A 13,761-nucleotide genomic window follows, 5' to 3' on the forward strand; every position below is an offset into this window, starting at 1 on the left:
TAGCAATGACTCGAAAATAGTACAGCCACAAAATTCTCATTTCCTGCTTGTATTTTTCTCAGGTTTTTGCCTGCCATATGAGTTTTGTTATACTTACAGACACCATTCAAACAGTTTTAGAAAATGCAGAGTGTTTTCTATCCAAATCTGTTAATAATATGCATATCCTAGCTTCTGAGTTGGTGTAGGAGGCAGTTAAAAATGGGCACATATTTTTTTCAAAATTCTCAATACTGCCCCCTAGCCCCAACAAATGGGTTTCTCCTGCGCCTGACCTCCCTGCCACCTACAAACACGACTATGACACTAATCCAAGTTTATCATTTCAAAAAGCGAATTAATCATTAGAAAACCCTTTTGCAATTATGTTAGCACAGCTGAAAACTGTTGTCCTGATTAAAGAAGCAATAAAACTGGCCTTCTTTAGACTAGTTGAGTATGTGGAGCATTAGCATTTGTGGGTTTGATTACGGGCTAAAAATAGCCAGAAAGAAAGACCTCTCTTCTGAAACTCGTCAGTCCATTCTTGTTCTGAGAAATGAAGGCTATTCCATGCGAGAAATTACCAAGAAACTGAAGATCTAGTACAACGCTGTGTACTACTACCTTCATAGAACAGAGCAAACTGGCTCTAACCAGAATAGAATGAGGAGTGGGAGGCCCCGGTGCACAACTGAGAAAGAGGACAAGTACATTAGAGTGTCTAGTTTGAAAAACAGACGCCTCACAAATCCGCAACTGGCAGCTTCATTAAATAGTACCCGCAAAACACCAATCTCAACGTCAACAGTGAAGAGGCGACTCCGGGATGCTGGTCTTTTGAACGATAGTGTACATAATTGTACCCTTGCAGTTCATACCTTGAAAGAGCAAAATGGTACACATTTTCCTTTTTAGGGTTCCACCACAGTGGCAAAGCCATTTGTTCCTTTTAAGTGGCAAGAACATACCTATTCTCTATACCAAGTCCCTCACACATACACGCCTCTCCATCATCCCACTTCTGACAGCTAATGTATCCCCGCCTGGGACTTGAACCTTGGTCCAGCAAATGTCCTGCCAACACCTTAACCATTACACCAAGAGGTCCATACCTGTTGACTAGATCGCTCAGTGTTGGTTTAAGGTCGCAAAAATATTCATTACCGCTCTTTATTGTCACATGCTGTTTTATAAGCCTTTATAAAGCCTTCAGCCTGGTACTATAGTGACACTTCTTGTACTGAGATTCAGTGCCTTAGACTGCTGCACCACTCGGGAGCCCACAACAACACTAATATATACTATACTAAATCCGGAACACTCCAATTAGTATGATATGTTACGTTTCATATGTTACTTATTAATTTGTGGATGTCCACCATCCATTTCGTATGATATGTTATGTTTCATATGTTACGTATTCATTTGTGGATGTCCACCATCCATTTCGTATGATATGTTACAAATTACAATTTGTAGGATATGTTACGAATTAGCAAAAGGTATGATATATTATGAATTCCATTTTGTTGTGGTTAAAATTAGTTAGGTGGCTAATTTTAACGTTTGCTAGGTGGCTAAGGATGCTAGTTTAGGGGTTAGGGTTAGAGTTAAGGTTAAGGTTAAGGTTAGGAGTTTGCTAATTGGTTCAGGTTAGGGTTAAATGAAGGGTTAGCTAACATGCTAAGTAGAGGCAAAGTTGCTAATTAGATAAAATATAAAAGTTATCCGTGATGACATTCGGGTTATTTGCCTTAAGTAACTTTCTGTCTTATGTAACCATACCAAACATCACATCATACTAATTTGAGTGTCCCGGATTTACATTGACTATGTTACGTCTAGTCTATGAGACTAGGCTGTACCTACTCATGGCTAAAAGCCAGTAGTTAGTTAATATGTTCCTCTCCTTCCACTATGCCCCACTCTGTAACCAGCAGCTGTGGAGTAGATTTTCCTCAACCCTCCCGTCAATTAAAGCTGTCTGTGGTTGACACGTTGTTTAGGTTGTGGCTGATTGATTAGGCTGAGATAGATAGAGCCTTTTCCACTGGGTCCTATACACGCATACGCCCTCGCACTCGCACACGCACGCCCTCGCACACGCACGCCCTCGCACACACGCACTCGCACACCCGCACTCGCACACCCGCACTCGTACACGCAAGGAGGGTGACATGATGTATAGGAAAGTTTAGGCATGCTTGTTATGTTGGACATGTATGTTTAAGTGATGTGACCCGCCCCCACTCCAACCCCCAACCTCAACCCACTATCCCCACCCATATTCCGGTATATACTTTCAAGAGGGCCTCACATACGTTTATACAAACACACACACATGGCATATACTCTGGATCGTAAGTGGTGCAGCTATACACACACATGGCATATACTCTGGTTCTTAAGTGGTATTCTATAGAAGGGAGTCGTTAGCCCCACTCATTGTTTAGTCAGTGACTGAGTGTGAAGGGTAAGGCAGAGGGAAAGGCTGGGGGTATATCATCTTCCTGGGGGAGAGGGGTGACCCCACCCCTCTCCCCCAGGAAGATGATGGGCAGTAAGAGGTTGATAATGTAAATACAGTGTTCTGTTTTGATTGCACCATTGGCAAAGAGAGAGAGAGAGAGAATTAAAAAAATGTAATCTTACCCCTGGTTGGCTCTTAAATCTATCTTCCTGTCGTGCTGGACAGGACCTTGAGAATGACACATTTCCCATCAAACAGCAGATTAATCTCATGTGACTCATCCCAGAGAGCAGAAAGCAGAGAGCAGCACTCTGCTGATCCCTCCACCTCACCCCCCTCAGCCCTGGGAGAGAATGGTGCCGGAGGGGAGTACTGACGATTTACAGGCTCCTAACCAACTGTGCTATATATATTGTTTTTTTTGTTGCATTGTTTGTAACAAATTGTGTACATAATGTTGCTGCTACCGCCTCTTATGATCAAAAAGAGGTTCTGGATATCAGAACAGTGATTACTCACCTCGAACTGGACGAAGATTTTTTCTTTAAAGAGTCAAACGCGAAGGATATACTGCTTTGTCAAGACAAGGCTCAAATCCCCATCATGAATGTGAAGAAAAGATGGAGGAAAAGGAGGAGGAGGGCGGGGTGCCTTGTAAGAATTAGCTGACGAGTAGGCAAACCACCACTTCCTTCCGTATTATTGGCCAAAGTGCAATCATTGGAAAACAAACTGGACAATCTACGATTAAGACTATCCTACCAACGGGACATTAAAACTGTAATATCTTGTGTTTCACCGAGACATGGCTGAACGATGACATGGGTAATATAGAGCTGGCTGGCTTCTCCAGGCATCGACAGGAAAGAGCAGCTACGTCTGGTAAGACAAGGGGCGGTGTTGTGTGTCTATTTGTCAGTAACTGCTGGTGCGCTATGTCGAATATTAAAGAAGTCTTGAGGTATTGCTCGCCTGAGGTAGAATACCTCATGATAAGAGAGTTCTCATCTATATTATTCATGGCCATTTATTTACCACCACAAACCGATGCTGGCACTGAGACCGCACTAAACGAGCTGTGTAAGGCCATAAGCAAACAAGAACATGCTCATCCAGAAGCGGCACACCTAGTGGTCAGGGACTTTAATGCAGGCAAACTTAAAATCCGTTTTACCTCATTTCTACCAGCATGTCACATGTGCAACCAGATGGAAAAAAAACTCTAGACCACCTTTACTCCACACACAGAGATGCATACAAAGCTCTCCCTCGCCCTCCATTTGGCAAATCTGACCATAATTCTATCATCCTGATTCCTGCTTACAAGCAAAAACTAAAGCAGGAAGAACCAGTGGCTCGCTCAAAACAAAAGCGGTCAGATGATGCGGATGCTAAGCTACAGGACTGTTTTGCTAGCAGACAGGAATATGTTCCAGGATTCATCCAATGGCATTGAGAAGTAAACCATCTCAGTGGGACGACATAGTCCCAACAGTGACCGTACGTACATTTCCCAACCAGAAGCCATGGATTACAGGCAACATCCGCACCGAGCTAAAGGCTAGAGCTGCCACTTTCAAGGAGCGGGACACTAATCTGGACGCTTATACGAAATCCCGCTATGCCCTCAGACGAACCATCAAACAGGCAAACCATCAATACAGGACTAATATACTCCCGGTTTGGAGCGAGCAGTCGCACCACGCTTCGCTCCACAGGTAATATTCCACTTCGCTACATTACAACGGCTTGATTTGTTTGATCTGAGCAATTCTTCTTAGCTAGCTACATAGCCGTCTTTGTATCAAAGATAATTGTGTAGTTTAGAGTAACTGAGTAATTATCGAGGCTAGCTATCTTCGTCCTCCTAACGTAGTCAACACTGCTAGCTGCTAGCTAGCTAGTCATCACCGTTAGCTAGCCAACTTCTACCGACTAGCAGAAACTATTACATTACAACGCAACGACTTGATTAGTGTGGTGTTAGTGTTAGTTAGCCAGCTACATAGTTGTCCGTGCTGTCTCTGTATCTAAGATAATTGTGTAGTTTGAGTTTGAGTATTATCGAGGTGTGCTAGCCAGCCGCGACGCGGCGCCAGACTTACTCAACACACCTAGTCATCATTAACCCACTGCCAGCTAGCCATCCGTTACCGACTAGCAGCGCTGTAGTTACTAATACTAAACAACGGAACGATTAGACTAGTGCAGTGTTACCTAGCTAGCTACCTAGTTGTCTTTGTCATAACTTGATAATTGTTAATTGATAATTGTTAGCTAGCCAGCCATCGAGGTTAGCTAGCCAGCTATTTCCGTCCCCCGCGACGCCATTTTTCCTAACCTAGCCAACTATTACCGACGAGCAGCATTGTTGAAACTAAATACACTACAAGGAACGTCTTGATTAGTGTTATGTTAGCTAGCTAGCTACAAAGTTGCTTTGTATCATGACAAGGTGTAGTACTGAAACTACCGAGGTTACCTAGCCAGCTACACGTTCAAAGTCAACAACGCAGCCACTGCTAGCTAGCCTACTCCACCAGCCAGCAGTACTGTATCATCTTAGTCAATAACATTTTTGCAACGTAAGCTTAACTTCCTGAACATTCGAGACGTGTAGTCCACTTGTCACTCCAATCTCATTTGCATTAGCGTAGCCTCTTCTGTAGCTTGTCTACTATGTGTCTGCCTATCCCTGTTCTCTCTCCTCTGCACAGGCCATACAAACGCTCCACACCGCGTGGCCGCTGCCACTCTAACCTGGTGGTCCCAGCGCGCACGACCCACGTGGAGTTCCAGGTCTCCGGCAGCCTCTGGAACTGCCGGTCTGCGGCCAACAAATCAAATCAAAATCAAATCAAATCAAATTTATTTTTATATAGCCCTTCGTACATCAGCTGATATTCTCAAAGTGCTGTACAGAAACCCAGCCTAAAACCCCAAACAGCAAGCAAAGCATGTGAAAGAAGCACGGTGGCTAGGAAAAACTCCCTAGGAAAAACTCCCTAGAAAGGCCAAAAACCTAGGAAGAAACCTAGAGAGGAACCAGGCTATGAGGGGTGGCCAGTCCTCTTCTGGCTGTGCAGGGTGGATATTATAACAGAACATGGTCAAAATGTTAAAATGTTAAAATGTTCATAAATGACCAGCATGGTCAAATAATAATAATCATAGTAGTTGTCGAGGGTGCAACAAGCACGTCCGGTGAACAGGTCAGGGTTCCATAGCCGCAGGCAGAACAGTTGAAACTGGAGCAGCAGCACGGCCAGGTGGACTGGGGACAGCAAGGAGTCATCATACCAGGTAGTCCTGAGGCATGGTCCTAGGGCTCAGGTCCTCCGAGAGAAAGACAGAAAGAGAGAAAGAGAGAATTAGAGAGAGCATATTTAAATACACACAGGACACCGGATAAGACAAGAGAAATACTCCAGATGTAACAGACTGACCCTAGCCCCCCGACACATAAACTACTGCAGCATAAATACTGGAGGCTGAGACAGGAGGGATCAGAAGACACTGTGGCCCCATCCGATGATACCCCCGGACAGGGCCAAACAGGCAGGATATAACCCCACCCACTTTGCCAAAGCACAGGCCCCACACCACTAGAGGGATGTCTCCAACCACCAACTTACCGTCCTAAGACAAGGCCGAGTATAGCCCACAACGATCTCCGCCATGGCACAACCCAAGGGGGGGGGGGGGGGCGCCAACCCAGACAGGAAGACCACGTCAGTGACTCAACCCACTCAAGTGACGCACCCCTCCCATGGACGGCATGGAAGAACACCGGTAGGCCAGTGACTCAGCCCCTGTAAAAGGGTTAGAGGCAGAGAATCCCAGTGGAAAGAGGGGAACCGGCAAGGCAGAGACAGCAAGGGCGGTTCGTTGCTCCAGCCTTTCCGTTCACCTTCACACTCCTGGGCCAGACTATACTTAATCATAGGACCTACTGAAGAGATAAGTCTTCAGTAAAGACTTAAAGGTTGAGACTGAGTCTGCGTCTCTCACATTGGTAGGCAGACCATTCCATAAAAATGGAGCTCTATAGGAGAAAGCCCTACCTCCAGCCGTTTGCTTAGAAATTCTAGGGACAATTAGGAGGCCTGCGTCTTGTGACCGTAGCGTACGTGTAGGTATGTACGGCAGGACCAAATCGGAAAGATAGGTAGGAGCAAGCCCATGTAATGCTTTGTAGGTTAGCAGTAAAACCTTGAAATCAGCCCTTGCCTTAACAGGAAGCCAGTGTAGGGAGGCTAACACTGGAGTAATATGATCAAATTTTTTGGTTCTAGTCAGGATTCTAGCAGCCGTATTTAGCACTAACTGAAGTTTATTTAGTGCTTTATCCGGGTAGCCGGAAAGTAGAGCATTGCAGTAGTCCAGCCTAGAAGTAACAAAAGCATGGATTAATTTTTCTGCGTCATTTTTGGACAGAAAATTTCTGATTTTTGCAATGTTACGTAGATGGAAAAAAGCTGTCCTTGAAACAGTCTTGATATGTTCTTCAAAAGAGAGATCAGGGTCCAGAGTAACGCCGAGGTCCTTCACAGTTTTATTTGAGACGACTGTACAACCATCCAGATTAATTGTCAGATTCAACAGAAGATCTCATCTTCATCTCAGCCTATGCTACCCTCCAGTCCCTAGACTTCCTGGCGCTGACGGAAACATGGATCACCACAGATAACACTGCTACTCCTACTGCTCTCTCCTCGTCTGACTACGTGTTCTCGCATACCCCTAGAGCATCGAGCCAGCGGGGTGGTGGCACTGGAATCCTCATCTCTCCCAAGTGGACATTCTCTCTTTCTCCCCTGACCCATCTGTCTATCTCCTCATTTGAATTCCATGCTGTCACAGTTACCAGCCCTTTCAAGCTTAACATCCTTATCATTTATCGCCCTCCAGGTTCCCTTGGAGAGTTCATCAATGAGCTTGACGCCTTGATAAGTTCCTTTCCTGAGGATGGCTCACCTCTCACAGTTCTGGGTGACTTTAACCTCCCCACGTCTACCTTCGACTCATTCCTCTCTGCCTCCTTCTTTCCACTCCTCTCCTCTTTCGACCTCACCCTCTCACCTTCCCCCCCTACTCACAAGGCAGGCAATACGCTTGACCTCATCTTTACTAGATGCTGTTCTTCCACTAATCTCATTGCAACTCCCCTCCAAGTCTCCGACCACTACCTTGTATCCTTTTCCCTCTCGCTCTCATCCAACACTTCTCACTCTCCCCCTACTCGGATGGTATTGCGCCGTCCCAACCTTCGCTCTCTCTCTCCTGCTACTCTCTCCTCTTCCATCCTATCATCTCTTCCCTCTGCTCAAACCTTCTCCAACCTATCTCCTGATTCTGCCTCCTCAACCCTCCTCTCCTCCCTCTCTGCATCCTTTGATCTCCTCTGTCCCCTATCCTCCAGGCCGGCTCGGTCCTCCCCTCCTGCTCCGTGGCTCGACGACTCACTGCGAGCTCACAGAACAGGGCTCCGGGCAGCCGAGCGGAAATGGAGGAAAACTCGCCTCCCTGCGGACCTGGCATCCTTTCACTCCCTCCTCTCTACATTTTCCTCTTCTGTCTCCGCTGCTAAAGCCACTTTCTACCACTCTATACTCCAAGCATCTGCCTCTAACCCTAGGAAGCTCTTTGCTACCTTCTCCTCCCTCCTGAATCCTCCTCCCCCCCCCCCCCCCCTCCTCCCTCTCTGCGGATGACTTCGTCAACCATTTTGAAAAGAAGGTTGACGACATCCGATCCTCGTTTGCTAAGTCAAACGACACTGCTGGTCCTGCTCACACTGCCCTACCCTGTGCTTTGACCTCTTTCTCCCCTCTCTCTCCAGATGAAATCTCGCGTCTTGTGACGGCCGGCCGCCCAACAACCTGCCCACTTGACCCTATCCCCTCCTCTCTTCTCCAGACCATTTCCGGAGACCTTCTCCCCTACCTCACCTCGCTCATCAACGCATCCTTGACCGCTGGCTACGTCCCTTCCGTCTTCAAGAGAGCGAGAGTTGCACCCCTTCTGAAAAAACCTACACTCGACCCCTCCGATGTCAACAACTACAGGCCAGTATCCCTTCTTTCCTTTCTCTCCAAAACTCTTGAACGCGCCGTGCTTGGCCAGCTCTCTTGCTATCTCTCTCAGAATGACCTTCTTGATCCTAATCAGTCAGGTTTCAAGACTGGGCATTCAACTGAGACTGCTCTTCTCTGTGTCACGGAGGCTCTCCGCACTGCTAAAGCTAACTCTCTCTCCTCTGCTCTCATCCTTCTAGACCTATCTGCTGCCTTTGATACCGTGAACCATCAGATCCTCCTCTCCACCCTCTCCGAGCTGGGCATCTCTGGCACCGCGCACGCTTGGATTGCGTCCTACCTGACAGGTCGCTCCTACCAGGTGGCGTGGCGAGAATCTGTCTCCGCACCACGTGCTCTCACCACTGGTGTCCCCCAGGGCTCTGTTCTTGGCCCACTCCTATTCTCGCTATACACCAAGTCACTTGGCTCTGTCATATCCTCACATGGTCTCTCATATCATTGCTATGCAGATGACACAGAATTAATCTTCTCCTTTCCCCCTTCTGACAACCAGGTGGCGAATCGCATCTCTGCATGTCTGGCAGACATATCAGTGTGGATGACGGATCACCACCTCAAGCTGAACCTCGGCAAGACGGAGCTGCTCTTCCTCCCGGGGAAGGACTGCCCGTTCCATGATCTCGCCATCACGGTTGACAACTCCATTGTGTCCTCCTCCCAGAGTGCTAAGAGCCTTGGCGTGATCCTGGACAACACCCTGTCGTTCTCCACCAACATCAAGGCGGTGACCCGATCCTGTAGGTTCATGCTCTACAACATTCGCAGAGTACGACCCTGCCTCACACAGGAAGCGGCGCAGGTCCTAATCCAGGCACTTGTCATCTCCCGTCTGGATTACTGCAACTCGCTGTTGGCTGGGCTCCCTGCCTGTGCCATTAAACCCCTACAACTCATCCAGAACGCCGCAGCCCGTCTGGTGTTCAACCTTCCCAAGTTCTCTCACGTCACCCCGCTCCTCCGCTCTCTCCACTGGCTTCCAGTCGAAGCTCGCATCCGCTACAAGACCATGGTGCTTGCCTACGGAGCTGTTAGGGGAACGGCACCTCCGTACCTTCAGGCTCTGATCAGGCCCTACACCCAAACAAGGGCACTCCGTTCATCCACCTCTGGCCTGCTCGCCTCCCTACCTCTGAGGAAGCACAGTTCCCGCTCAGCCCAGTCAAAACTGTTCGCTGCTCTGGCACCCCAATGGTGGAACAAGCTCCCTCACGACGCCAGGACAGCGGAGTCAATCACCACCTTCCGGAGACACCTGAAACCCCACCTCTTCAAGGAATACCTGGGTTAGGATAAGGTAATCCTTCTAACCCCCCCCCCTTAAAAGAGTTAGATGCACTATTGTAAAGTGGTTGTTCCACTGGATATTATAGGTGAATGCACCAATTTGTAAGTCGCTCTGGATAAGAGCGTCTGCTAAATGACTAAAATGTAAAAATGTAAATGTATTGAATCTTACTACACCGGCTCTGATGCTCGTTTTATGTGGCAGGGCTTGAAAACTGTTAAGGACTACAAAGGGAAACCCAGCCTCGAGCTGCCAAGTGACGTGAGCCAACCAGACAAGCTAAATACCTTTTGTGCTCACTTCGAGGCAAGCAACACTGAAGCATGCATGAGAGCACCAGCTGTTCTGGACAACTGTGTGATCACGCTCTCCGTAGCCGATGTGAGCAAGACCTTTAAACAGGTCAACATTCACAAAGCCGCGGGGCCAGATGGATTACCAGGACGTGTACTCAAAGCATGTGCAGACCAACTGGCAAGTGTCTTCACTGACATTTTCAACCTCTCCCTGACCGAGTCTGTAATACCCACATGTTTTAAACAAACCACCATAGTCCCTGTCCCCAAGAAAGAGAAGATAGCCTGCCTAAATTATTACCGCCCAGTAGCACTCACATCAGTAGCCATAAAGTGCTTTGAAAGGCTGGTCACATCAACACTATCATGCCGGAAACCCGAGACCCACTCCAATTCACATACCGCCCCAACAGATCCACAGATGACGCAATCTCAATCGCACTCCACACTGCCCTTTCCCACCTGGACGAAAGGAACAACTATGTGAGAATGCTGTTCATTGACTACAGCTCAGCGTTCAACACCATAGTGTCCACAAAGCTCACTGTTGTGCTGACAACCCGACAGTGGTAGGCCTGATCACCAACAATGATGAGACAGCCTATAGTGAGGAAGTCAGAGACCTGGCTGTGTGGTGCCAGGACAACAACCTCTCCCTCAGTGTGAGCAAGACAAAGGAGCTGATCGTGGACTACAGGAAAAGGAGGACCGAACAGGCACCCATTAACATTGACGGTGCTGAAGTGGAGCGGGTTGAGAGTTTCAAGTACCTTGGTGTCCACATCGCAAACAAACTATCATGGTCCAAACACACCAAGACAGTTGTGAAGATGGCAAGAGAACACCTTTTCCCCCTCAGGAGACTGAAAAGATTGAGAACATCCTGACCGGTTGCATCACTGCCTGGTATGGCAACTGCTCAGCATCCAACCTTAAGGCGTTACAGAGGGTAGTGCGTATGGCCCAGTACATCAATGGGCCAAGCTTCCTGACATCCAGGACCTACATACTAGGTGGTGTCAGAGTACACCAGCACATTGACTCGGTACCTGTACCCCCTGTATTTTGCCTCGATATTGTTATGTAATTCTCTTGTATTACTTTTAGATATTATTTTGTTTATTTTTTTCACTTTAGTATATTTAGTAAATATATTCTTAACTCTATTTCTTGGTGGGCAGGAGGACAGGAGAGAAGGGGGGTATGTGTGCATCAAATTATTATCTGATTTGAGGGAGGCGGAGGACAACAGTTCAGAGTGAATACAAAGTATGTGAATATGAGTTCGATACTCTGTGGGCTGGTAGCCTTGCAGTGCTGCAGTGCTGACTGACTTGGTTTGGTTTCCATGTTCACCTGCTGTTGAGTAGAAGGTTGTTACAGCACAGGAGGGAGATACTCCCCACAGGCTGTATCCCAAATGGCACCCTATTCCCTAGTGAAAAGTAATGCACTATATAGGAAATATGGTACCATTGGGTGACCCTCTCTTTAGCCCCCTATGGATTCATATTTCCTGGCCACATAACTATAGTCTAATGCATATTTGCCTCAACCACTTGTGAAATTCCTCACATTAACTTTATTTCTGACACAAAATGTTTGGAAGCTGCTTGACATAATGAAGAGAGGCGCGAGAGTAAGAAAATGCATACCATGCGTTCACAGCCAATCTGTCTGCATAAATGCCATTCCTGTCCTTACGGGGGTGGAGATATAAACCCTTTCTCCCCCGAAGACAATAAATACTTTACAGCTTTATTTTAGTAACAGTTTTTCATTATGTAACCAACCAACTAATCAAACACCAATAAAATGATTTTTTTTTCTCACTAACGACTCTGTGATTTATTGAGTCTCTCTCTGACACAGGGGTGTCTGCAGCACGGTGAACAAAAGAGCGCTGTAACTAGAGGAGTGGAGTTGTATGCGGCACACCACAACATAAACTCCACATTTCACAGAAACTCTGCTGCTAGGCCGTGTGGTTTGGATTTCAGTCTGAAGAAGGACTTTGACAGATAACCCCAAGGCTACCTTCTGTCTTCTCTAGAACCCCAAGGCTACATTCTGTCTTCTCAAGAACCCCAAGGCTACCTCCTATCTTCTCTAGAACCCCAAGACTACATTATTTCTTCTTTAGAACCCCAAGGCTACATTCTGTCAACTCTAGAACCCCAATGCTACATTCTGTCTTCTTTAGAACCCCAAGGCTACCTCCTGTCTTCTCTTTGATCATCACATGACTAATCCTAGTCAGGTCAGGTCTAGCAGGATCTGTATACCACCACCAGTGGGCAAAGTGTGTGTGTGTAGGAAACAAATAAAATAATAACAGTCAGTAGGCTAAACTAACATTAGTTTATAAAATAATAAGTCAGTAGGCTACACCGACATTAGTTTATAAAATAATAACAGTCAGTAGGCTACACTAACATTAGTTTTGAAAATAATAAGTCAGTAGGCTACACTAACATTAGTTTATAAAATAATAAGTCAGTAGGCTACACCGACATTAGTTTATAAATATTAAGTCAGTAGGCTACACCGACATTAGTTTATAAAATAATAAGTCAGTAGGCTACATCGACATTAGTTTATAAAATAATAAGTCAGTAGGCTACACCGACATTCGTTTATAAAATAATAAGTCAGTAGGCTACACCGACATTAATTTTGAAAATAATAAGTCAGTAGGCTACACCGACATTAGTTTATAAAATAATAAGTCAGTAGGCTACACTAACATTAGTTTATAAAATAATAAGTCAGTAGGCTACACCGACATTAGTTTATACAATAATAAGTCAATAGGCTACACCGACATTAGTTTATACAATAATAAGTCAGTAGGCTACACCGACATTAGTTTATAAAATAATAATAGTCAATAGGCTAAACCAACATTAGTTTCCATTCATACAAAGTGTCAAGTAAATTGCCACAGTAAATTTGCCGTGGTAAACAAGGAAATTCTTTATTTCAACTGTACGGAATGCTTGTCAAATAGATAAATCGCCCTTAGTCTGATCAAAAAGGACTAAGTTGTTGCGATGGCAATACCACCCATAGGACCAATATATCTTGAAAGACATGTTGCTAGCAAGACACCGGCATCATCTTTTAGGGAGGGGTGGCCAATAATGGTTGCAATTGAGATAATTTGTGTGGGTGAATTTAGCGCGTATGTTGGTTTAATGAGACATCACCTGGTGATAATAAGGAGGGTGCCTTCTAAGTCAGAATTTCTAAAAAGAATGTCAAAATCGGCATGTCCCAATCCCATGTGTCCTTCACCGGGGAGGCTTTCCCATAACACCTTGCGGCGCAGCAAAAAAAAATGAAAACACGTCAGAGGCGATAGCTAGCTAGCAGGCCATCTCATCCTGCTTATCGGCTGTTTAGAGATGAACATCTAACTAACTAAATTGATAAACTTGCTAGCCAGCTAAAGACATATAGCTAATTATTATTATTACATTTTTCCAGGCACTTGATCATGTTTCACTCCATTGTATTGGCTTGGCAGGAGAAAACAGTCCTACCCTACTCGTTTGGCGGTAAGACATTTGAACAACATCTGATGAAAAACATAGGAAATGCAGCCAGCTGTGTTCTGTTAAATCT

This window comes from Salmo salar, chromosome 10 (genome assembly GCF_965601325.2).
Source record: "Salmo salar chromosome 10, fSalSal1, whole genome shotgun sequence".
In the NCBI taxonomy this organism is placed as follows: Eukaryota; Metazoa; Chordata; class Actinopteri; order Salmoniformes; family Salmonidae; genus Salmo; species Salmo salar.